This window comes from Ictalurus punctatus, chromosome 20 (assembly GCF_001660625.3).
Source record: "Ictalurus punctatus breed USDA103 chromosome 20, Coco_2.0, whole genome shotgun sequence".
NCBI classification, from domain to species: Eukaryota; Metazoa; Chordata; class Actinopteri; order Siluriformes; family Ictaluridae; genus Ictalurus; species Ictalurus punctatus.
Window position 1 is genome coordinate 12,547,727 of NC_030435.2, and position 22,890 is coordinate 12,570,616.

Sequence of the window (22,890 nt, forward strand, 5' to 3'; positions counted from 1 at the left end):
GAGACTAAGGGAAGAACATAATCAGTACGTAACCCAATCTGTTTGTGATTAATTAATCAATTTTAATCTCAGGGAGCTAAAATCTGGATGTTTACCAGAAATCCAATCATTCAAATTCTGTTAATTTTGGCATATACTACATTTTAAATAAATTGAACATTCTGATTCTCACCATCCAACCCAAAATGTTCATGGTCCATGTTGCAGCTTTCATTGTAGCCTGGCCACTTTTTCCATACTGTTCCAATGTGTTCACCGATCATGGAGACAACCTAAGGTTTTCATGAAAAATCAGCAGCAAAATCTTTAGTATTACTGCATTGGTAATATCTTAACTAAAACAGAACGATAGTACATAAAGGCAATCCAACTAAAGAGCCTATAGATCACAAAGGAAAGCTGGCTGCTTTTGGAAAAGATCATTAAAGGTTAATCTACTTGGAACCTTTTGTAAAGTGAAAAACTACATTTAACTCCCACTCAGGGACAATCAAAGCATCCTTAAGGGTTCTAGAGGGGTTAATTTGTTTGTTTGTAACCTTTATTTAACCAGGTTAAAAACTCATTGAGATAAAATGTCTTTTACAAGAGTCACCTGGCCAAGATCTACAGGAGCATATTCATGGAAAGGGGTCTTAAATTCTGATCTAAAACTCTAGGATCAACAGACTGATGGTGTTAATCTAATTTGTCATGAGACAAGGCCAAGGCCTTATTCATCAAAGATGTGCATGATCAAATCTGATCATAAAATGTTTATGCAACTTGCACCAACAGTTTCCTTATTCCTTATTTCATTTTTGCCATATCTCTCTCTTCAATTTACATTTGAGCATACAATAAACAACCCGAAAAATGCTTGACTTGTGATTAATCAAAAGTAATATCAAGAAATACATCTATTATACTAATTAAAATTGTAGAAATATTAACCACAATAATCATATTATTTGAATAAAATACAGGAATTGAGATTTACTGTAATTTTCTAGAGTCCCCCTGAAAGTATAGGAACAGTAAGGCCAATTCTATTTTTTAAATTTTTTTGTTATACACTGAAGACATTGGGTTTGAGATCAAAAGATGAATGAGACAATAGAATTTCAGCTTTCATTTCATGATATTTACATCTAGATGTATTAACTTAAAAATGGCACCTTTTGTTTGAACCAACCCATTTTCAAATATTCAAAAATATAGGAACATATGAGTGACAACTGTTTCTTATTGCCATTGTGTGCCCTGTTAAAACAGTGTATAGCTCTGAATGCCTCCTGTCATTTTATGTTTTATTGCTTGTAAGGTGTCCTTGAATGCCATGAAAGGCACCTATAAATAAATTTTTTATTATTATTATGTGTGTGAATGGCAAAAGTGAACATTAGCTTTCAGTATCTGATGTGACCCCCTTGTTCTCCAATAACTGCAACTAAATGTTTCTGGTAACTGTTGATCAGTACTGCGCATCGGCTTGGAGGAATTTTAGCTCATTCCTCAGTACAGATCAGCTTCAACTCTGGGATGTTGGTGGGTTTCCTCACATGAACTGATTCCTTCAGATCCTTTCACAACATTTCTATTGAATTAAGGTCAGGACAAGACATTGACCTGGCCATTCCAAAACATTAAATTTATTCTTTAACCATTCTTTAGTATAATGACTTGAGGTAGCTCAGTGGTTAAGATGTTGGATTACTGATCAGAAGGTCATGATTTCAAATCTCAGCACTGCTGAGCTGTCACTGCTGGGCCCTTGAGCAAGGCCCTTAACCGTAAACTGCTCAGTTGTATAAATGAGATAAATGTAAGTCACTCTGGACAAGGGTATCTGCCAAATGCCATAAATGTAAATGTAATGTCCTTAGGGTTGTTGTCTTGCTGCATGACCACTTTCTCTTGAGAATCAATTCATAGATAGAGGTCCTGACATTTTCCTTTAGAATTCCTTGGTATAATTCAGAATTCATTGTTCCAGCAATAATGGAAAGCCGTACATATGAATCTTACATACAATACATGCAATCTTATGAAAGTGTATATAAAAACAGCACACTTCCATATTTGGTTATGAAATATGCACCCAAAATATGCCTAATTTCAGCTTGTTTCCACAGCAGAAACTGATTTATCAATTGCACTTGATTTGATTTGCTTCCTTGTTTTGATGTCATATGACTGTTTTATGAATTATTATACTTAGATTCATTCACCTTTCCATGTGCTTAAAATTGTTTATTATTTCCAGCAATAAGATCTTCACCAAAAAGACTAAGAGAGAGAGATAAGCCACATAAAGTTTGATTTAACCTCGTATGAGGTATCTGACCTTAAACTCCTGGTCGGAGATGCAACGGATTGGACAGTAGGAGCCTTGAATCCTTGAATGCAGCACGGGGAGAACAAGCAAACTCCGCACACACAGAGCCGTGGGAATCAAACCCCCGACCCTGGCCTGTTATATACAGTAGATATAAAATTCTTAGGTTTTTGTGACACAAAAATTAAGTCAAGATAAATCTTTTTTCCTACTTTAATGTGATATAGCAATCAACAAAATTCAAGTGATAAACATATAGAAACATAATGACAATAACCTGGCTACATAAGTTTTATGATAGGGCATCTGATCATGCTAAGAATTAACTACGTGATTCACACTCATGTTCAAAAGTAATTATCATACATCTGTAATCAGTGAAGCAATCCTGATTAACCCCAAATAAAGAACAGTTGTTTCTGCAGTATATCTTGGTTTCATCCAACTGCTGAAGCCATAGTCTGCAAAAAGAGCTTACAAAGTATGTACAGGATCTCATTGTTGAAAGGTATTGATTAGGAGAGGAGAACAGAAGAATTTCCAATGGAATGCCATGGAACATTGTGAAGGTCACAACAAGTGGAGAAAATGGGGCACCAGAGTGGCAGAACAGGATGTCCCTCCAAATTATACAAAATGACAAGTTGAAAGCTTATCAGGGAGCTTGCCAAGAGACCTACAGAAGCAAAAGGAGCTGCAGAAATATCAGTCAAGTAATGGTCGCTCTCTGCATGAGATGGCAATCTCTCATATTCTTTACATGTCTGGGCTATGGAGTAGGGTTGCTACATGGAAGCCCTTTCTCATGAAAAAACAAACATCCAAGCCCACCTAAATTTTGCCAGTACCATGTGGCACAATGTGTTATGGTCTAACAAGACCAAGGTAGAACTTTTCAGGCTTAATTGTAAAAGATATGTTTGGCACAAAAACAAGACCGCTTATCGGAGAGAACACCGTAATGATGGTAAAACATAATGAAATGGGGCCGCTCTTTTCACCTGGAACTGGGGCTCTAGTCAAGATAGAGGCAATCCTGGATAGCTCAAAATACCTATCTGTTTTAGCACATTGTAGGTCTGTTAGATAGCTGAAGAAATTTCACGTTCTAGCATGGTAATAACCCAAAGCACAAATGCAAGTCAACAACGGCTTCAGAAGAAAAAGAAGATCAATGTTTTGAAATGTCCCAGTCAGAGCCCAGATCTAAATACTATAAAAACCTAAGGAATGACTTAAAGCGGGCTATGCACAGGAGATCCACTCACAATTTGATAGATCTGGAACATTTATGCAAGGAAGAGGAGAATAAACTTGCAAAATCAGGATGTGCTAATTTGGTAGACCTCAAAAGACTAAGTGCTGTATTACAAGCAAAAGATGGTTTAACAAAGTAATTACCATGTAACATCAGAGAAGGAACTCTGGACTACAGTTTCCAACAGCCACTGCACCACACCACCATGTCACATGACCACCTGCACCTGAACTTCATTCATGTTAATGAGCACTTACGTTGTCTTACGTTTGTCTTATTTTGCCGTTGCTATGTTGTCTTGTTTCTCTGCCTGAATTCCATAGTTTATATGTTTAATCATTTGTGTTAGTACTTTTGTTTTATTTCATGTAAATCTGCACTTGTATCCTACTCGCATTCAGTGTCGTGACAGTAATAGTTACTTATGCACTTTTTTTTTCCATTTACCCCACTAAAACGTGCAAAACTATCATTTTGTGTGTGTAGCAAGGGATATTCATCTTTTGATCTCAAACCAAAGTGTCTTATCAGTCCAGTATTTCAGAAACTGCTCTTCTCCTGGGTCTGCAGGCTGAAACACCTTGTTAATGAGATCAGTGGAGAATGACCACACTGGTATGAGTTGACAGGAAGGAACTCAAATAAGCACTCTTTACAGCCGTGTTGAGCAGAGAAGAGTACCTGAACGGATATATTTTATTTGCATTCAACCTGAATCCTGACGACGATTGTGGGCAACATTTGTCATTAATAATGTCGGGAAGTATGCGTTTGGAACTCAGATTTGGACAACTGCTTCTAAGAACAGTGAATCTAATTGTGTACGCCAGTTTCGACAGTGTTCTAGAAATAAACAATCGAATAAACGTGCTTATTGATTACCAGAGAACTAATGGAGGTTATGAGAAGTTGTCCTGAAATAGATCAAATATTTCACGTGTGATGGCCTGTGACAAGCTACCTGTGACTACACTGAGAGTTTCCTGCTTTGTTCATTGTAAATACACATCAAAGACACATGCTGGGTGAGCACTGGCTAGCTTTATGCCTTAATGCAGAAACCACTTGAGAGTTTTTTGACTTGTACAGAAATCCACCAGATTTTGAACTCTTTCCTTGCTCAAAATAAATGTTGCAAAATAAAATATAACAAGTTCAAAACTTTACTTCAGTTTGCTACGGGCAACACTATGTTTTTTTTTTTTTTTTCCTATGTCACAAAGCTAAAGGTTATTCATTTAACCCTATTATGTCTATGTATAGCAAAGATTTAAATAGAAATCAAAATGCTGTTGTGTCTTTTGTTTAAAAAATGTACCCTAGAGTAAATAAAAAGCAGTCATTTACTTGTGTGCAATGTGTTAACGCTCTAGATATGTTTCATTTGCATGTGTAGTGGAATATTAAATTACAACGCTTCACAAGAAAATTGTTGATTATTGAAATAAATGGTAACAATATACAACATTATTTGTTCCTCGTCATATCAAAAATCAAACCAGGCAGAATGGTTAAGAGTGGGAGACTTAAAAACTGGCTCAGAGGTAAAAGTATCATAGTCTTTGCTTGTAGGGGGAAATAAGTTGAGGGGTATCTTTAGATATTTGTGTCAGATATTGTGCATCAAACACCCCTATTAGTTATTGCTGAAAAGGGTAAATTTAGGTTGGGTACTGTCTATAAAGAACTTTTTCCATCCTAAAGGCCTCGGATTGTCGATACTTTATAAGGGGCCGTGAGATTCTTAAGGAAATCCACTGTGAGGGAAATTACTCATTTTTTACTTTAATAATTTTGTTCTTGTTCTGTTTCATTCTCATTTGAAGATAATGCCTAAGAAGGCCATGTCATGTGACTGAGATCAGTACAGAATGTTTATCTGCTTACAAACATGTTCTTCTGTTCAAGGCTCGTCTAAACATCTTCCAAGTTCCTAAAACAAAGCCTCAAACTGCTTCTTATCGGTACACAGAATTATGTCATGCGCTGAGTTACATACATATAGTAGTGGTTTAGTGCAACGGTGGAAGAGCGCTCTCATTATTCTATCCTGCTTTATTCTATCCTGTATTAACCATCTTTCTGTAATAAACCTTTTTACCTTCAGAGGACGAGTCTGTGAGTGTTGTCTAATTTCCACGACAATTTGGCGTCTCCTGGCTGGGCTGTGCGAGTCTTTCATCTTTTCTGGACAACAAGCAAACTGGAGGACGCCCGTGGAAAAGTTTTACTCTGAGGTCCATGTTGATACAGGCGGTTTGCCCTTTGTTGTGCAGAGCGAAAGACTGATGCAGCTTTACCGCTGACTGGTAGGAAACATACCTTGCCTTAAGGTAAATTAGAATTTTATAAAGTCATTGTGTATTGCTGTCTGTATGGAAGGGAGTCAATGATATAAGAAATGCGTGTATTACATTGAGCGATTTCTTATAAGAAGTTAGAGATATTGGTGTTTCGTAGATCACGGCTTCAAAACTAAGATATATACCGACGGGTATGGGTGTGTGTGTGTATGTATGTATATATATATATATATATATATATATATATATATATATATATATATATATATATATATATATATATATATAGAGAGAGAGAGAGAGAGAGAGAGAGAGAGAGAGAGAGAGAGAGGTAATAATGGTAAAAATATTTGCTAACGGAAAGAGTCCGTTTCGAGGAATACATAAGTAAAGAGAGTACTTATTAAGAAGTGCAAGAGGTGCAGTATTTTTACGGCGGATTATCATCAAGTGGCATGCCCCATTGACTCATTCCATCATGTCAGCAGTACATGATATATTTGGCAAAATTAACGCACAAGTAAATTTTACTGAGAAAAAAAAAAAAAAAAAAAAAGGGAAGAGAAAACTAAGTCCTACCAAATTGCTGTATGTGGACTCACCCTCACAGGTAAACTATTTTACATTCTTAAGGTTTGCTTTATTGAACCTATAAGTTATGTGATTAATTGAATGTCTAGAGATTTCGCACACATTTTGAACCTTTTCTGTCTGTGCACGAGAATGCATATTCATTTGATTTTCATAGCATGTTAAATTGATTAAACTTTGAAAGTTATAGAAGGTGTAAAAAGAAAAAAAATATATATAAAAGAAAAATATGGGAAAACATGTACCAAACCACATACATGCTATGGTATGTAGAGGTGCACATATGTTGGTTCTAATATCACATTTATGCGTGTGAATTATGGGGAAGGATATTTGAATCAATATGATATATGGGTTAAAGAATGTGCTTTTCCTGAAAAAGGTAGTTTTAGCCTCAGACAGTTAGAACAACTGAAGTACAGTTTTTGGCTGACTGCAAGGCATTTGCTGAATGGCAGGGCGAGGCACATAAAAGAGAGAAAAAATGTCACGCAGGGCCCTCACCTGTTTCTCAGTCTGCTAAATTGCAGAAAGCCGATCCTGACCTGGACTCCGCCCCACCACAACGCCCACAGCCAGTAAGGAGGGAGGAACCTGCAGTTTCAGAGGCATCTCCTCACGATAAAGCGGCCCAGCCACTGAGCCACCAACCCCCACTGAACTATGCACCAGCCATCCTAATTTCACTGGTGGCGTTATACACGAGATCCCAAGTGAAGGGACCAACAACGTTGCTGCCTGAGGGCTTCAGATGAACAAAATCAGAAAGATAAGGGACAGTGCATGCCTTGGTAAATGCCCCAATGCTAGAAGTGGCCAGAGAAGGAGGCCCTATGCTAGTTCACAGACCATGGACATTGGAAGACATCAGGAGCAGCATGACGCATCTGCCGGCTCTGCGCAAAGTAGGAGGACAAAAGTTTGGGGATGAACTTCAGATATTCTGCAGAGAATTCAGACCCACCACTCATGAACTACGATGACTGCTCATGGCAAAACTTGGGAATGACTGGGTCAAGGTTTCATGTGAATTCCCAGAGAACGATGTCCGCCTGATCAACCCACAGCGGGATGGTCAACACAAGGTACAGAGCACAAATCACTGCACTCCAGCACCTTTCCTGTGCGAATGGATGACAAAAAAAACAATGTGCAAGCAGCAAGATTCAGAGACGTAATACAGTACCTGTCCAGGCTCACTGAGTACGATAATGCAAACTCAGGCTTGGAGAAACCCAATGCTCTGGCAGATGTGCAGGCGGCCATCACAGCATGGGAGGCACATCTCAGAAACAGCTTTATGAATGACATTAAACCAGAAATTGCCGCTACAATCAAACAACAAATGTATCACCTGGAACATCGGAAACCTCACAAGTGGAGAGGTATGCAATCCACGCGGAGAAGCTCCTACGAGAGGCAAAGGAAAGAAAGATGGAGAGGAGAGGAAGACCAAAAGCACGCAGATGAGGAAGACCTGGACTTCAGGGCTATGGACCTGGATTAAACTGTTACAACTGCAGAAAGGTTGGGCATTTTGCAAGAGACTGTCCAGAGCATAAGCGAACTAACGGGGTGGAGCTAAGGGAAGGGTGAGGTACCTGGGAACAGAAGAGGTGACATCAGACACCCAAACTATCAGTTAGCTCACAAAGAACAGGAATATATGCACACACCCACATCCAACATTAGTCAGACTGACAATTCACAAATGTCTGAACCAGTCATGACCCTTAACCTTTTAAAATACAGCGCCTCCCTTTTTACACAGTTACTATGTATAGCTTTTGTAGTTAATGGGCAAAGTGTCACATTTTTGATTCAAGAGCAATGTATTCAGTAATAAAACACTGAGAATTAAAAGAATCCCCAAAAAATGAGTTCATGGTCACTGCGCTCCATGGGCGGGACATTCAGTATCAGAACATTTCTCTGAACCGTTAGTTTGTGAATGTGAAAATGGGAAAAGGGTTACCCACCAATTCCTAATTTCATCTTCATGTCCAGGCAATCTACTGGGCAGGGACTTAATGTGTGTTTTACACTTAAATTTGATGTCCTTACCTCAGGGAGTAACAATAACTGATGACTCATATTTGGGGACTCCGTTTGTTAAAAGAAACAGAGCTCTGTGTTTATCAATGGTCCGTGCATAACAAACCCGTGTTCGTTTGTTGACGTTGGCACATGATAAGATGAAGCACAACAATGTTGACTTTATGCTGTCCTCTGCCCTTCATTGCACAGCGCAAGTGCATGAAGGAAGAGACCTTAATTTTGAGAAAGAATGGTTTATGGATATCCCAGAAAGTGAAGAGCTGTACCTATATTGGTGTGACAAATTTTGTGCATGTTCAGTCAAATTGAATGACACACAGTTGCATTTATTTTTCATCCCAGACTCAGTGCCCCACATCTCATTAGCCAAAATAAAGAACAAACAGTAGAAAGATGTGATACTATGGGTCAGATTATGTGAGAGTGGGAAAATTACAGATTGGGAACAGAAACCCACCTCCATCCTGTGGTACAGCCTGAAAAAAATCTTTCTGGAAATGTGCAAGGTAATTGTTATTTGTCATGACAAGGGAACGCTTCTGAACATTGGGACAAGCCCCACACCCCTAGAGATACACCCACAATTGAAGAAGGTGCCTCTCAGGCTGTGGGCCCAAGGGAAACATGACATAGGCCTGATTAGAAGTGCACTTCCAGTCGTGATCACGCCCAAATCTGACTTTAGTCCCAGACAATCTCAATATCCTCTTAAATCAGAAGCTATTGAGGGTATTGGACCAGATTTCAATTAATTATTGAAGGCATGGGTCATTGTCCCCTGTCCAGATTCACCAGCACGCACTCCAATATTTCCAGTGAGAGAAGAAAAAAGAAAAAAGAAAAAAAAAAAAAGAGAGAGAGAAAAAAACCACAAAAAAAAAACAAAACAAAAAAAAACCCTACAACCTGATGAATGGTGATTTGTACAAGATTTGCAAGCGGTTAATGCAGCAGTCAAACAGAACTCCAGACGTGCCAAATTCTTACACTATATTAAGCCAGGTTCCAGAAAATAGCGAATGGTTTTCAGTCGTAGATTTATCTAATGCGTTTTTGCAGTATATCTCTTGATAAAGACGATCAGTTTTGGTTTGCGTTCATATTTGACGGATGACCTTACACTTTCACTCGCTTGTGTTAAGGGTATTGAGAGTCACTAATGATATACAACCAAATCTTAAAGGACAGTTTAGCACCTCTACCACTTTCTCCAGGGCACAGTGTGAAACTGACACCATTAAATTGTTACAGCATCTTGCCAAAGGGAGACACAGAGCCAGTTTCTCCAAATTACAGTAAGTGCAACAAGAAGTGAGATTTCTTAGGTCATGACATTTTTGCAAAGAAACTCAGCAGAAAGAGTATCTGCAATCCAGAAGATTCCCAAACCTCTGACAGAGAAACAAGTTCTCTCTATCTTAGGTATGTGTTGGTATCAAAGATCTTTCATTCTAAACTATACTATTCTAGAAGCACAACTCAGAGAGATGGCATATGCAGCAGGTTGGACAGCTCATTCTCAGGTAAGTTAGATCCATTCGCTGCAGAGTTTCCCGTGTGTATGTGCAGTAGCAGCAGCTGAGAAAGCTATGGTGGCATCCAGAGACCTGGTAGGTTACTCAGAATTGATCCTCTTGGTTCCACATGAGGTGGTACTCCTACTTGAACAGAAAACCTCACACCTTTCCACCCAATGGTGGCTGCATCATAACACTATACTACTAGACATGCCGAATGTCACTATAAAACGATGTACAGTCCTTAACCCTGCTACTCTTCTTCCAACAGAGGGAGATGGGGAACCACATGATTGTGTTGTACTGACTAATGAACTCTGCTCTCCTGAGTCGACCTGAAAGATGTTCTATTGGAAAACTCAGATTTGATCCTCTTTGTGGATGGGTCAGCGTCACGTGACCCAGAGACAGGTAGAAATCGAGTGGGCTATGCAATAGTGACCGCACACGAGACGGTCTGTCAGGAAATCTCCCCTCAAACCTTTCAGAACAAGCAGCTGAACTGTATGCCCTCATAGAGGCATGAAGACATGCTGAGGGACAGTCGGTAAATATCTACACAGACAGTAGATATGCCTTTGAGGTAGTACATGATTTGGGGACAATTTGGAAACACAGGAACTTCCTGACGAGTTCAGGAACACACACAGCCCACCACAAACTAGTCTTCGAGCTGCTGAACGCAGTCCTACTCCCCAAAACTATTGCAGTATGCAAATGTGATGCACACACTAACAAATTAGACCCTGTTTTCCTAGGAAACGCTCAAGCGGACAGTGCAGCAAAGCAAGCAGCTGCATCTATGGTCCCAAAACTCAAAAGAAAATAATCACACCTTCTTTACAGCTTTCAGACCTCCAAGCATGAGCTATGGAGGAGGAAAAGGCTGTGTGGCGCAAAGCAGGCTGCACGGTTATTGACGGAGTTTGGCGGTGCCCCCAGGACTGTCCTTGTCTTCAAAGTTGACGCATGCGTCAAAAAAGGGGGGAATGGATAGCTGTGATAAGGCATTGGTTTCTCTAATTACTCTAAAAAAAATAATAATAATTTTGTTTACACTGTTTGCGCAACTCATAACGTGGGTTGAGGTTTGAAGGCAGAGAAGGCCATGTCCCTACATCCAAACAGGACTCAGACACGGTAGTGATAATGATAATCTCCAGTGATAATGGCACACCTTTTGTGAGCCATGCCCTTAAGTAGGTGGGTGAATATTTGGGTATTGACTTAAAGCAGCACTGTGCATATCATCCAGCTAGTGGTGGCGTGGTAGAGAGAGAAAATGGGACACTAAAAAAAAACAGACTTAGCCCCTTTGGGATACTGTTTGGGAGACCTCCACACACAGGAATTTGACCTGTGACAGCTCCTCTTCCCGACGCTGCAGCATGTGATGTAATGTTAAATTACTGTGCAACCCTGTCCTCTGCTCTGCACTCTATCCTCAAGCAGGTAAAGGCAGCACTTCCAGCTCCAGCCACGGGTCCACTGCATGATCTGAAACCCGGAGAGTGGATCGTGATCAAGGACTTCCGCAGGACCAGGTGGGATAAGCCACGGTGATCTGGGCCATTCTAGATCCTTTTCGTCACTCACTCCATGGTAAAGGCCAGCCAGAGAGCAATGTGGATGCATGCGAGCTACTGCAGGAGTGTGCCAGAGCTGAGCACTGAGCTGGAGAAGATAGACAGCAATAGGAGAACTAGACCGTAATTGTCTATCAAGAGACCTCTAGGAGGACCGACGCTCACGAGCGACATTCTGCATATACACACATGACACACTGGACTCAAACACACATCAACACACCAATCCCACGTGACTCCATGAAAGACGGTCTTAAGTGGTATCTAGTAGCCTGCGAAATCACGGACATGTAGTTTTTGGAGAAAATGTTGAAGACTGAAACAGTACTCTTAGGAGGACTGAACTTCATTAATGCGCACTATATTGCCACGTGACCAGGACAGAGGTTAGACGACGTGACTTTGCTACCGCACCTCTTACGCCCCAAAGCTCCCTGACCACAGACTACTGTTGAAGACTAGACACAAATCATTAAATGTTGACCTGCACATCCACTCATAGATACAAACCTTTTTCCTAATCGTGCACCCTTCTCCTGGTATAGGTGGTGTCTGTTAGTAAGCCCGGTCACAGAAATAAACCCACAAATCACTGGGACCACTCCCGACAATTCTGGGGTCCGGGGGTAGACCCTTAAGCTGGAAAGATAAACCAAAGCGTGATATTGAAGTTCATTGGGTGTAAGACTTAATGATCAATCACGCCAATCACATCATTGCAGCAGAAAGAGTGCATGACGCACACACTTATAATTTAATTTATTTATTCATTTTCATATGATTTACATGTGATTCATTTACTGATTGGCTTCTCTTTAAATCCAGTTTTAGACTGTGATATTACAAATGTCTTTCCAGATTATTACTTGCCACACTGTATGAGAACCCCAGTGCCTGAATTCTATAATATATTTTGTTCATTATGTTAGGTTTAAATCCTCTAAAAACAGATTCGCAATTGACTACCATTACTCCGTTCCAGTTCACATCCTTCAAAGCATTGGCATGTTTTGTTTACTCACAATCCCCCAAACACACACCCAAAGTCTCCATAAAAAATATGAGACAGCAGTGTTTCCCAAAAGTTGTCCACAATGTGAAAACAACTCGGAGAGTAAGCTGAACTAACCAAAAAAATTACCAAGACAAAAAGTTCCAGTAAGAGAAAAAGCCCCTACTGACTTCAAGTCTGATAAACAGTCTGCGCACAATAACAAATATAACGTCCTTAACTTTTAAAGACTTGTAACAAATAATATAACAGTGTAGCACATAAAGCCGAGGAAAAAACACTAATACAATAAAATAAACAGAAACTCTAACCCAGTCAGAGCCTCAAAACAGAGAGCCACATTAATACCGAAGTAGATTTAAGAGGAGCGAGTCCACAAAATCTAGGCAAAGTAAAGCAGCGACAATATCTTCAATAAAAATCCAAATACTGTAGAGCTGGAAGGCCGAGTGCAAAAAATAAAAGAGCGAAAAAGCCGCCGCTGTGTAGGTGATGCAGTTCACCCCGATATCAAGAGTTTAACATAGTCTCCTGCTTCCTCCGCTGAAATAAAGTCCTTCTGAACACCGTTATATGTAATGCGAAGCTTAACTGGGTGAAGTATTCCATAGCGAGCGCCCTCAATACCACGAAGTTGACGCCGAATCTCGTTAAATGTGGCTCGGGTCCGGGCTATCTTGCCTGTGTAGTCAGGGAAAACAGAGATGGTTAAATCCCTCACTTTAATCGTTGGAGCTCTCTCGCACGGCGTAAAATGTCACAGTCACTGTGATAGTGGAATCTGCACACAATACCTCATGGCCATTCATCAGGCTTGGGCTTCGGTTGAAGGGTCCGGTGGGACCGGTCCAAAACCGGCTCCTTCTCCAGACCAAACACCTCTTAACAAGACCGCTACAGCAGCAGTTGTACATGCGTCATGGACAGGGTAAGTTGAGCGGTTTCCTGCTCTTAGTTTAACCAAGTTTAAAAACTTTTGCCGGGCTGACACGTAGAGTTTCACCTTCTCATAATCATTCAGATCAATCCTTGACAAAATCCCCCGTACTGCCTCATCCAAGTTGTTTTCGACATCTTTCTAAAATTTCCTTCTCTTTGGTGATAATATTTAAGTTTGTCGCACTGATGTTGAGGTACTAAATACATTTTCTCTGTGGTCTCCATGTTAATCGTCACAGGATGCAGTTAAGCTGCTTATAAAAGGAATGGCTACACTGAGCAAAGGTAGAAGAAATCCTCTGGATTGATTAATAAATTTCCTTTTTCTTTCTACGGACGCTCTTTTACCCGCATATAATTTGATCCATTTTTTCAAGTTTTTTTTTTTTTTTTTTTTTTAAACCCGGTACAGTTTTTTTTTTGTCAGCGGTATTTTCCCCTCAGAGCACGTTTAAAGCTAGTTCACATAAGCTCAAAATGAGATCTGTGGGCGCATCATGTAATATATACTTTTTCCTTCGGGGTGGAGACCGGTATAATGAACTCAGCAACAGGAGGTTTTTTTTTTTTTTTTTAAAAACAAACAAAAAAAAAAACCCACATACACACACACAGTTTGTCGATTCTTTAAAGTTTTTTCTTCTTCGGAAGATACACAACCAGATTTTCTCCTGGAAACAACCTTGACTGCAGACAAAGATCTTCTCTTGTTTGTGCTTTCAGGTCAACAATCAGTATCTAAGGTCTAGAGATGGCATTGAGAAAGCATTCTAAATAATTCTTGCTGTTACCTGGATACATTTGACAAGCAAATATGCTGATTTGTAATTTGTCTCTAGGGTTTTTAAATAGAACAATTTAGTTGGTGTTCAGATTGTTCTGCTAGTCTTGCTTTGAAAAAACAAGTTTTGAACTAGATAGATGATGCTCAGATTTCTATCCTGGGTGTATTTTGTAAAAGCCTTTTCTACTTCATCGCTTTTATTGTCAGATTCCATAAAGTCCTCAATTAACAATAAGTGTTTTATTTGGAGGAAATTGTTTGTCATCACGCAAAGAATCAGGGATTCCTTGAATAAATTTTACATTTATTCTGGTCATCAATTCATCGTACACAAGTTGCCAACACACAACACCAGACGATGTTTCCGGGAACTACCGACATTGTCTCTTTACAGTTTAACAACATTGATAAAACACGATTTTCCACAATTACTTGTCCAGATATGATACATGAAAAGGGCAGTTGCATCCTAGCATCAAAAGTAGACACGTTCATATTTTCTATTACAAAACACATCAACAGAAACAAAAAGAAGCTATATACATATGTACATGAATAGTCTTATTCATATATTTGTAAGGGAGAGTTATGAAATCAGGTATTAAAACACACTTATCACACACAACCCTGAACCTTTTTAACTGTGATTGGTTTCGCAAATGAAAACCCTTTGGTTATGCGAGGTTATGAGTTGACCGGTTTGATCCGGATTTTTCCACTCGCTCGTCCACCAGGTCCGTCACGATTCAAGGCTGAGGCGGAAGCAATCGCAGATACACAACGTTTTAAACAAACAACAAAACAAAGACACCTTGGCAAAATACTGTGGCAAGAAACAAAACATGGTAACAAGATCAATAAACATGGAACACAGTAGTCTAAGACATAAGACAGAAGCAGTGCAAACGATGGCTCCCTCATTCATTATTTATATATATATATATATATATATATATATATATATATATATATATATATATATATATATATATATAATTGATTATTATCAGTAGTAAACTTTAATACCGGTTCTGGTGCATTCCCGCACACGCACGCACAAGTCTGATGAAATAATGAATTTCCATACACATCTAACCAAACATATGACACACAAACATTCTTTCACATAGATCAATACATTCATGTGTATTCCACATGCATATTCTAACAAATGTTTAGGCTCAAAAAAAAAAAAAAAAAAAAAAAGAACTTCTAATGAAGTTATAACTTTTAATGAAAAATTTCAACCAACGAACTACATTGGGTTAGAGAAAATTACCTTTTCCTCTACAATCAAATGTATTTTGAATTAACACTTTAATAATTTATATAATAAACAAAAGTTTAAGTTGATAACTCAAAAATTAAGTTGTTCCAGCCAGTTTTTCCACATTATTTAAAAGGAATTTAAGTGTTATGTACTTAAATACCATAATTATGAACACAAGTTTTTAAGTTGACAAACATTTAAAAAAAATTTTACATTGCTCCTATTAAACTTTCTCCAGTAGAATGCAGCCTTTTAAACCAGGAAAAATGACCAAGTTGTATAACAGTAACTAAAATCTGGTGTAATTTACAATTCAAATATCATACCTAACATCTCTGCATGTTTTCTAGACATAAGAGCACGGAATGAAATGATCAATATAGACAAAAAAGAAACACTCTGCACCTACTACTTTTATCCCTCTCATATAACTATCCACAGTCCAAAGGCTGCTAATTTTGGTTAAAGGGCAAACTGACTACAATGGAGCTAGAAGGCTGTGTGAGAATGATGAGATTTTTTTTTAAAAATGTGTCAATACATGAAATTGATTAAACAATGTAGATGACATTTATACAAATAAGCAGAAATTTAATCATGCTTTTCTTTCCTATGGCACAAATGAAAAGCCCTCTCTAGATGAGCAGATTTGTCAAATGAAACGTTATAATTCTTTTCCACTGCTATGGTAAACTAAAGAGTAGATATTCAAACTAAACTGCTAAATATGACTAGCATTAGCTACGTGCAGTAATACAAAAAACATAGGCCATCAACTGTATTAGCAGGTGTAGCCTAACCTATACACAAGTCCACTATTGGTCATATAACAATTGAGAATATGCCCAAATTCATTGCTTTAGTAGAATTTATTTGTAAATGAAGTGATGCTCAAATTGAAATGTCCTCTATAGTATTTGTTCAATCTACAGGTCCTCTAACACAGTCTTAACTGTCTGAATTTGTCCAGACATGTTAAATGGGTAGGGGAGGGGACTTGAAGTTATCAAGCCAATTTCATTAAATTACTACAACTTACATTTTGTTTTAAATAATCAATCAAAAATAACATTGGTTAAAAGGCAAGATAGGATTTAATTATACAGTGGCAAGAAAAAGTATGTGAACCTTTTGGAATTTCATGCTTTTATGTATAAATTTGTCATAAAATGTGATCTGATCTTCATCCAAGTCCAGGGTATTGACAAATATAATGTGTCTAAAATAATTTAAAAAAAAAAAAATTCTGATCCCTCATGTCTTTATTGAGGACAAACCCCCCTCAAAAAAAACAAACAAAAAAAAAACAACCACACACACACACACACACACACACACACACACCATAGTGCTTGTGGAAAAAGTATGTGAACCCTTGAGTTAATGACCTCAAAAAAGCTAATTGGGGTCTTGTTAAGAAAATGAGTTTGGAGGTGTGGACTACAGCTACTTTGATTAAAAACTCCTCAAACTTTTGGAGTTTGCTCTGTACAAGAAGCACACGCTTATGTGAGCCATGCCTCGCCAAAAAGAGCTTTCAGAGGATCTACGTTCAAGAATTGTTGATTTACATAAAGCTGGCAAGGGTTACAAAGTGATTTCAAAAACTTTGTAAATTCTCCAGTCTACAGTTTGGCAAACAATCTACAAATGGAGACACTTTGGGACTGTTGCTACTCTACCAAGAAGTGGATACCCAGTCAAAATGACACCAAGAGCACAACGAAGACTCAATGAGGTAAAGAAACAACCCCAAATGACAGCCGAAGATTTGAAGGCATCATAACAGGCTAACATCTCTGTTCATGAGTGTACAATACGTAAAACATTGAACAAGCAGGGTATCTATGGTAGGACACCACGAAGGAAGCCAGTGCTTACTAAAAAGAACATTGCTGCACGTCTGAAGTTTGCAAAAGAGCACATTGACACGCCACAGCGGTATTGGCAAAATGTTTTGTGGACTGATGAAACTAAGATTGAACTATTTGGAAAAACCACAGCACTACATGTGGCGTAGAAAGGGCACGCCATATCATGAAAACATCATCCCAACCGTAAAGTATGGTGGAGGAAACATCATGATTTGGGCCAGCTTTGCTGCATCAGGGCCTGGCCAGCTTGCAGTCATTGAGGGGAAGATGAATCCCCAAGTATATCAGAAAATTCTTCAGGATAATGTGAGAATGTCTGTACGTCAGCTGAAACTGTGTAGAAGTTGGGTGATGCAACAGGACAATGACCCAAAACATTGGAGCAAGTCCACAAAAAAAAAAAAAAAAAAGGGCTTTAGAAAAACAAAATCCACCTTTGAGTGGCCAAGTCAGAGCCCAGACCTCATCCCAATAGAGATGCTATGGAATGACTTGAAGAAATCCATACACATGAGACATCCAAAGAATATGACAGAGCTAAAGCAGTTCTGCCAGGAAGAATGGGCTAAAATTCCTCCTGAACGATGTGCAGGTCTGATCCACAGTTACAGGAAGCACCTGGTTGAGGCTGTTGCTGCCAAGCTGGGGTCAACCGGTTATTAATTGTAAGGGTTCACTTACTTTTTCCACTGCCATTTTGAATGTTGAATGAGTGTGTTCAATAGAGACATGAGGGATCAGAATTTTTTTGTGTGTTATTATTTTAGACACATTATATATTTGTCAATGCCCTTGACTTAGATGAAGATCAGATCACATTTTATGACAAATTTATTCAGAAAACCATGAAACTCCAAATGGTTCACATACCTTTTCCTGCCACTGTAAATATATACATATTATGCTTAATCATCTCAAAAAAAGGAGAAAATCTAATTAGAGCAACATACTCATGATATTAAAAGCATATCCTATTTAAAAATGTCATTTCAAAATGAGTTGGTAACTTTCAAAAAGATTGTACTATCATTTCTAATATAATGCTTTTAAAATTAAAAGAATATTTTCACTGAAATATTTCAAATATACTCTTTCCATGCCATTGTGCTCTTTGCCTGACAAAGCCATTCACAAAACATATTTGACAGTTGGGGCCTAATTCTAAAATCACCAGATACCAAATGTACAACAGTTTTGTGAATGGCTTTGTCAGGCAATGAGCACGATTGCATGGAAAGAGTATACAAGAGTAATTGGGGTGATCTAATGCTTAGGAGTTCTACATTACTTCGACTTGGGAACATTCCGACATGGCCAGAGTCAGAAATGACTTGTACACTACTGTTGCAGATATTAAGTCAAACCATTTTGTTCAAACTTCAGCATGATCCATAGAGTAGCAGAAACTTATGGGACCTTATGAATACCATGTGAAGGATTAAATTGACTAGTCACTTACAGTTGCAAAGACATGTCCTTGTGTAGGCTTACCTTTGCACCAGCATTGCCCATTGGCCCCTTCTCTCCCATGTCAACGTATAAGAAAAGGCAAAAAGTAATACAAGATGTAGAAGAATATTTATAAAATATGACATAAGGAAAAAACAATATTATTTAACAAGGTCTGCCATCTGTGGAAGAAAATAGCCTTAACATGAGCTTCATTTCTTAATTGAATGTGAACTTAATCATAGATATAATCTAAACAGGGGATGTGCTTTTATTTTCCTTACTGCCTGACCTTTGAAGATGTAACATGTTTGACTTTCTTTTCAACTAGGGGGCCAGTGGAGCGCATGGTGAAAATCCATGTTCCAACATTCATACATTATGTTAGTGCCAGACTCTCCTAGGTTGAAGATACTTCATAAAAATAATAATAAAATGAATTAAAAAAAAACCTGAATATGAAAATGAATCAAGACGGATCCAAATAAACCATAAAGTTCCAATGAAAAGTAAAGCTACATATTCTCTTCCTCTAACTTGTTCAGTACTTGCAATACAGATTAAATGTGTGGGCAGATGATCTAATCTATGGATCTGGTCCAATGTTATTTGGGAACAAAGAGCAAGCTGAATTTTCTCAACATAAATTTTGTGTATAGTTTGTTATCAGATTATCTAGATGTACATCACACATCTGATGAACAAGATTTCCTCTCCCATTGTCACGTACCGTGGGGAATACGGAAGCAGAAGCGGGCAGCAGGAAAAGGCAGTATAATCCAAAGGAGTGATCAAAGTACGTAGTCGGCAAACAAAACAAAACGGGGCAAGGCAGTAATCGAGGTCGGGAACGTAAGCAAAGGTCAAAGTCAATCTATGAATAAACACTGGAGAATAGGCTTGGAAAACGACAGAGAAACTAGTCTGCTGAGTGTATACTTCACAAGTATGTTTGCATTCAAAGTCTCTTAAGACCTGTGGTGAGAGGGCGGAGTGATTGGCTGCAGGTGTGAGTGATCAGAACTCCGGGGAGGGTGAGCGCATGCGTGCGTGGGAAGTGTAGTTCGCAGCGGCCATGTTGGAAATGGGTGTTGCTTCTTCGGAAACCGAGTCCTGGCTGGGCTGAGATATGACACCCATGCTATAATGATGGCTGGAAACTAGTACTTAATGACATATACTGTAGAAAGGTCATATTTTGGAATTTAGTCACCTTATCCTAGTTATCCACGTTATCCTAGACACTAGAATCAGATGAGCTTCGTTCGGTCTTGCTCTGTTATATACGTGTATTGAAAATTTAATTTTAGATATAGTCGCATACCAAATTACATAATGACTGTCGTCAGAAATACTCACAATGCTGTTGTCAAAAAACAGTAAAGCAAATAAAATATACTTTTAGTAAATTAACATTTATCTTTTAGCTCACTACACAGATCTAAGAGACATTTTGCAATGTCCTTTTAAATAGGACATGCTTTTAATATCATGAGTATGTTTCTCCAATGAGATTTTCTCAATTTTGGAGAAGAAGCATAATATATTCATGTATATATTTATAATAAAACCTATCTTGCCTTTTAACGAAGATGTTATTATTTTTGATTGAGTATTTAAAACAAAATGTAAGTTGTAGTAACTTAATGAAATTGACTTGATAACTTCAAGTCACTAATTTCAAGTCCCCTCCCCTACCCATTTAACATGTCTGGACAAATTCAGACAGTTAAGGCTGTGTTAGAGGACCTGTAGACTGAACAAATACTATACATAGGACATTTCAATTTGAGCATCATTTCATTTACAAATAAATTCTTCTAAAGCAATGAATTTGGGCATATTCTCAATTGTTATATGACCAATAGTGGACTCGTGTATAGGTTAGGCTACACCTGCTAATACAGTTGATGGACTATTTTGTACTACTACATGTAGCTAATGCTAGTCAAATTTAGCAGTGTAATTTGAATATCTACTCTTTAGTTTACCATAGCAGTGGATAAGAATGATAAAGTTTCATTTGACAAATCTGCTCATCTAGAGAGGGCTTTTCATTTGTGCCATAGGAAGGAAAAGCATGATTAAATTTCTGCTTATTCGTGTAAACGTCAACTACATTGTATATCTAATTTCAGGTATTGACACATTTAAAAAAAAAAAAATCGTTTGTCATTCACACATATAGCCTTCTAGCTACATTGTAGTCAGTTTGCTCTTTGACCAAACTTAGCAGCCTTTGGACTGTGGATAGTTCTGTGAGAGGGATAAAAGTAGTAGACACCGATTGTTTCTTTTTTTGTCTATATTGATCATTTCATTCAGTGCTTTTATGTCTAGAAAACCTGCAGAGATGTTAGGTATGATATTTGTATTGTAAATTACACCAGATTTTAGTTACTACTGTTATACAACTTAAAGTTAGTCATTTTTCCTGGTTTAAAAGGCTGCATTCTACTGGAGAAAATCTAATTGGAGCAATGTAATTTTTAAAATGTTTGTCAACTTGAAAACTTGTGTTCATAATTATGGTAATTAAGTATATAACACTTAAATTCCTTTTAAATAATGTGAAAAAAATGGTTGGAACAACTTAATTTTTATGAGTAATCAACTTAAAGACTTATGCTTATTATACAAATGATTAAACAAGTGTTAATTGAAAACACATTTGATTGTAGAGGAAAAGGTAATTTCTCTAACTTAATGTAGTTCGTTGGTTGAAATTAATTTCATTAAAAGTTGTCATACCTTCATTAGAAGTTGTCTTTTTTTTAGCGTAAACATTTGTTTTTAGAATGTGCATGTATGTACGTGTGGAATACACATGAATGTATTGATCTATGTGAAAGAACGTGTGTGTGTCATATTTTTGGTTGGATGTGTATGGAAATTCATTATTTATTATTTCATCAGCCTTATGTGTGTGTGTGTGTGTGTGTGTGTGTGTGTGTGTGTGTGTCATATGTTTGGTTGGATGTGTATGGAAATTCATTATTTATTATTTCATCAACCGTATGTATGTGTGTGTATGTGTGTCTGTGTGTGCGAGGGAATGCACCAGAACCGATTTAAAGTTTACTACTGATAATAATCAATTAGCTATGACCTAAATATTTAAAAAGATGTGTGGAAACACAACAGATTACAACAAACCTAACACATGTAACATTATATATCTCTAACTACATCAAGATCAATGATTCATCTATGGGAAAGAACATGTAACATTATCCATCTTTAACTACACCTGTTAAGATAATGATGATTGATGATGACCTTTGACCTAGACCTGTCAAAATAAGGTTACAAAACTGTTACGAAATGAGACTGGAGCGGAAGCAAGAGCAGATCAAAGTCTTTATTACTTGAACACAACGAGATTAAAACGAGTAAACACGGAATGAGATTCGAGGCATGAAACATAAAACAAGAACAGGACACGAGAACACGACCGCTTAGCATCAAGCTAGCTAACACATACTGATACTGATACTTAATTATACTTAATACTGCGCGAGGTGCACAGAAACACAAGGGGTTTAAGTAACTCACGTAATTAAGCTTGAACGCAGACAGCTGGAAACAATAATGGCACACCCTCGAACACCAACCAATAACACAGGGAGGAGACAGAACAGAATCAAAACAAATGCACATGTCCATAGTAAACAAAGTCACCATAGTCCATAATCAGAGAGCGTGTGCTCGCTGAGCGCTCGCGCACTCTGACTCTGGCGCTGCAGTGCCATCTGCAGGGGAGATCATGACAAAAACATACAAACTACTCCTCTCGCTGACGATATCAAAGCAATTTTTCAGTGGTTTAAAGTCACGATACATGAGGATAGGATGATCAATCAGGTACATCTTTGTCTTATTTACAAATGGGTAAAGAGAGCTAAAATTGAAATAAATGATTCTGAGCTACA

General features: G+C 38.1%; 1 long non-coding RNA gene across 1 annotated transcript; it reads right to left on the reverse strand.

Annotated features, from left to right (window-relative positions):
- Positions 1 to 13,185: 13,185 nt before the first annotated feature.
- LOC108280179 (uncharacterized) lies at positions 13,186 to 20,250 on the reverse strand. The gene is made up of 4 exons (XR_001815713.3): positions 19,689 to 20,250; positions 19,001 to 19,027; positions 13,437 to 15,117; positions 13,186 to 13,323 (listed from the first exon to the last, which is right to left on the reverse strand). It is a non-coding gene; the product is annotated as an uncharacterized LOC108280179 (long non-coding RNA).
- Between the last annotated feature and the right edge of the window lie 2,640 nt (positions 20,251 to 22,890).